Consider the following 4,775-nt stretch of genomic DNA (forward strand, 5'->3'; position numbering starts at 1 on the left):
GTCTAAAAGTAACCTCAGACAGTGTATTTCTTTTCGAATTATATTGTGTTCATTTTATTTTCTTCTGCGAGGTAATATCCCCTATCGTCGACTGGCTCTTTTAATTTGTAATACCCATAAATCAACGCTCCCAGACTGTGATTCCCAGCAACAGGAGCGAGAGCGACCTCTAGCGATCACAACAAGAGTTCAAATGAAGAACAAAACACTGCATTTAAACACCATTTTATTACTGTGAAGATCCTTAACTAGAAGCATGACATACATACACACACACACACACACACACACACATATATATATATATATATATATATATATATATATAGGCTATAGCAATAATTAAAGGGTATCACACATCTCAAGGGGTTTTATATGCAACTTATATCCACGCGATAAAATGTTAGTTTGACTCAATACTTTTATTGTCCCAGCTAATTATGAAACACGCAATTTAGCTTTGATGTAGTTTCAAACTTTTTTTTTTTCGTAAAAAATGAAAATATTGATCACTTGTGACATTTGAATGCCATTTTGGAGATTTTTACAGTAGAGAGAGAGAGAAATACAAAGGGAATTGGCCTGATCGATCTAGCAATACTTTTTAACTGCAAAATGTAAATTATTTAAAAACCAATCATTAGTTCCGTTCCAGCAATAGGCTATAGACACATCTGGCCGAAAAAAAAAACTTGGTGAGTGCATTTGCTGAAGACTTCATACTCCAGTCCTGCAGTCTAATAATAACAACAACACTGGCAACTCGCTGTAGAAGAAGAAGAAAAACATTCTCTGTCGGTGTGACCGAGACTTTATGGAGAACAAATTGACATAAGTTTACAGAAACAATACTTACAATCTACGCGCGTGCCCTTTCTGTGCACCATGATACATCCTCAGTATTTTCCACTGTTTCGTCATTGTTCTGCAGAAATTATTGGACTCGACCTTTCACTGAAACAATGGAACTTTCCAGATTTATCAACGGGTCTTCTTCCAGATCATCTTCACGTACAATCCCACGATGCACCTGCTTCTCAACAGTCCGCTTGTCTTCATGGCAAAACTCCGGTTTCATCCTTCCTCTGCTGTGTAAGAACTTTAAACTTTCTTTCTCCCAGGACAGTGTTTCCAGGTGAGTCCTGACTCTGGCAAAGTTCAATAATTCTGCGTGAAGCTCAGAGTAGAATTAAAATCGTACGCTTTAAATCTCGAGTTGCTTTGTGGCGCGCTTGTTATTCAAACGCAAGATACAACCGTTGAGGTTGAGGAAGCACGCGAGAGCCAATGAGCATTCGCCAGCTGGCGCGCCAAATTTAAATATTTTTGACGAGTGTAGATCTGACTAATCAGCAAATCAGCTGAACTTCCTGAAGCCAACAGTGATGAACCTCTAAACAAGGCAGCGTTTAAAGGGGAAATGACAGGCTTATACATTTTATTTCATTAAAAACAAATACAAGACAATTTTAAAGTATCCAAAAACGTGAGCACAAGGATAATTATAAAAATTAGAAAAATGATACAGTAATAACTTCTCAAAATAGCGCTCTTAAACCCTCTGCCTGAAAAAGAATATAGTGCAATAATAATAATAAACAGGCAGATTAATAATTAAAATGTTTTCATTTAATTCACTTTTTAATGTAAGTTATCAAGAATAGAAATGTGAATATTCCATGTTGGGATTTTACTGAGGTGATCATAAAAAAACAATGACATAGCATGATCGATGCTTTAAGATTATTATGCCGATGCTTTACTGCATTTTTCATCAGTGCTGTATTGCCTCAGTTTAGTCATTTATTTCCATTGGCAAGGAAGGGACCTCAAGAATGTGACAAACTAGTACACATACCTCTCTGTCTCAAGCTGCTCAATAAGACAGACACCTCCACTCCATGGAAGTCAAGCTAACAGAAACTGAAATATTACAGGATTAGTATTTGTTTCTTATTGTTATAACTCAGTGATAAAGTACAACAACTTTATACTAACCTTTTAATGAAGAAAATAGCAAAGCTCATTGAGTGAAACTGAATGAAGTGTTCAGCACGGTGTAGAGGTCGTACAAGTCAACGTTATATTATATGCCATAGGAACGTGACAATCATCTCTGAGCTGTGAGCCTAAAGATGTCCCTATGCTAGTCATCTCCAAAACCAGGCTTTGGTTACTATACAGGGAGACTAGCAGGTCATTTTGTTAGCACAATTAGCAAGTTACTAGCATGTCGCTAGCATGTTTCTAGCATTGTTAGCAAATTATTTTTGATCCTGTTTGCATTGTCCTGTCAAAGAAGAAACCAAGATGTTTTTTTACAGTCTATGGTCTCAAGTCTTTTTTTTAGATTCATCTAGCATTATTGTGTCATATGGAAATGTGTTTATGACAATATAGTTGATTTGTCACCGTTAAACTTGCTTTCATGCTCATTATATCTGATGCAAGTAATGTTAAGTATTTACTGTCAGATGCGTTAATGTTTTATCGAGTTATTTCTCAACTAATGTCTTGCTGTTTACAATATAACAAATGTATATTTATATAATAAACGTCTGGAGCAGTAGGCTGTCATAGAAAGACTGGGAGTGTTCAGGGAGCGCTGGAACTGATTGCTAGGAACATTTCCAGCTGCTGTTTCATGGCAACTGAAGTCTTTATGCATACATTATGGCAGACAAAATACTAATAATTCATGAACGGAACTTATTTTTCTTCTACATTTAGAAGAAACATTTAATGTTAAAGGAAATAATGGTTAAAGAATATATATATATATATATATATATATATATATATATATATAAATAGCGGGAGGAGGAGTAAACAGCAGACACAGTGGGGGTGGCGTCAGGCCTCTGAGAGGCTTTTATTAATAGAAAAAAACAAAACCAGAGAATAAAGTGTCCAAAGAAGAAGACTCCAAATTAAACAGGTGTTCGTGTAGTGGGGGAGTGTTCAGGAAGGAAGGGTCCAGGTAAGGGGCGGAGTCTTCTTCGTTCCGGGGTGTAAGGGGCGGAGTCTTCCTCCAGCAGCTACATCCTTCTCATTGAGGTTAAACATCAGCTCATAAGAGCTAACGGTTGCACTTTATTTTACAGTATGTGTACTAACATGTACTTTTTAGTGTACTTACAGTGTATTTAAGTAAGTAAGTTCTGGTAATACAAGGTAACTACATGGGGTAGGGTTAGGTTTAGGGGTAGGTTTAGGGTTAGTACCTAGTTATTACATAGCTATTGAAATTACTATAATAAGTAAATAGTATTTACATGAGGAACAGGACTGTAAAATAAAGTGCTACCATTACATCATATGTGATCAGGATCTGAAAACTGATTCCCAGGAACGATTCCTGCAGTGTGTGCGGATCATCAGATCAGACCGTTCACAGATCCCTGTGAGAAACACACACATCATTCGTCTGATCCAGCTATTAAATCATCATGTGATTCAGTGAATCAGTTCATTTATCAGTTTGATTCACTCACCTGTTGTCTGGAGCTTCACTGCTCTTCCCTCTGAAAACACAATCAGATTATTTTATATTTAATACATTATATTATATTTTATAATATTAATTAATGAAAAAGTGAGTGATGACATTGTGAACTAGTATAAAATGTAAGAAGAATCATGTTAGGAGAGATCAGCCTCGACTCACCTGAAGATCTTTCTCCGCAGCAAGAAACCGATCAAAACCAGAAGAACAATGAGAATAAGGACAGAAATCCACCACCACTGATCTGAACACGAGAGAGACGACACATTCAGCTGAACGACTGAATACATACACATCTGATCAATAAAAATGATCAATACTGAAACACAGAAGCACAGGAGTTTACCTGAACGATGGAGAGTCACTTCATTCAGATCATCTTTACAAACACACAGTGATGATAAATATGAGTCAATATGAGAGAAAAGAGTGAGTGTGAATCAGATCTGTGAATAATCAGACGTTTATCAGCTGAAACTCACCTGAGTTTGGAGTCACTGCAGTTTCATTCCTCACTGAAAAACAGATTCACAATCATCATGATTCACTTGAAGATTCACACTAGATTCAGTTCAACACAGAGTTTACTGAAGTGTTTCTCTCACCTCTGAAGATGGTGTCCAGTCTGAACTGAGATGAATGAAAGAGCATCATTAATAGTGTTGATGAAAGATTAAATATGAGAATAGAGAAAAACATTTACTCCAGAAGCATCGCAGCGGATCTCGTGACGGAGTTGATTCACACAGTGAGACGTGACGAGACGATCAGAAGAGACAGAAACCACAGGAGCAATCAGTTTCTGAGGATCTGATGGATCTGCTATCAGACGATCATCCTGAACAAATCAAACACATCAGATCATGAGTGTGTGTGTGTGTGTGTGTGTGTGAGAGAGAGAGAGAGAGAGAGAGAGAGAGTGTGTGTGTGTGTGAGTGTGTGTGTGTGTGTGTGTGTGTGTGTGTGTGTGTGTGTGTGTGTCTGTGTGAGAGAGAGAGAGAGAGAGAGAGTGTGTGTGTGTGTGTGTGAGAGAGAGAGAGAGAGAGTGTTTGTGTGTGTGTGTGTGTCTGTGTGTGTGTGAGTGTGTGTGTGTGTGTGATGGAGCAGAAACACACTCACCTGTGAGTACCAGAGCGGTTCACAGTCAGACTGATGGAAGAGAGTGAATCTGTCAGCAGGAACTCTGAACTCAAACCCGTCTCTGATCTGAATCTCATCACACGTCACATTCACACTGCGATCCATCATCCAACACTGACACACACACACA

At 37.8% G+C, this 4,775-nt stretch overlaps 1 long non-coding RNA gene across 1 annotated transcript; it reads right to left on the reverse strand.

Annotated features, from left to right (window-relative positions):
* Positions 1–209: 209 nt before the first annotated feature.
* Positions 210–1,304, reverse strand: LOC127952237 (uncharacterized). The gene is made up of 2 exons (XR_008152862.1): positions 857–1,304; positions 210–766 (listed from the first exon to the last, which is right to left on the reverse strand). It is a non-coding gene; the product is annotated as an uncharacterized LOC127952237 (long non-coding RNA).
* Between the last annotated feature and the right edge of the window lie 3,471 nt (positions 1,305–4,775).

The sequence above is a fragment of the Carassius gibelio genome, chromosome B3 (genome assembly GCF_023724105.1).
Source record: "Carassius gibelio isolate Cgi1373 ecotype wild population from Czech Republic chromosome B3, carGib1.2-hapl.c, whole genome shotgun sequence".
Lineage (NCBI taxonomy): Eukaryota > Metazoa > Chordata > Actinopteri > Cypriniformes > Cyprinidae > Carassius > Carassius gibelio.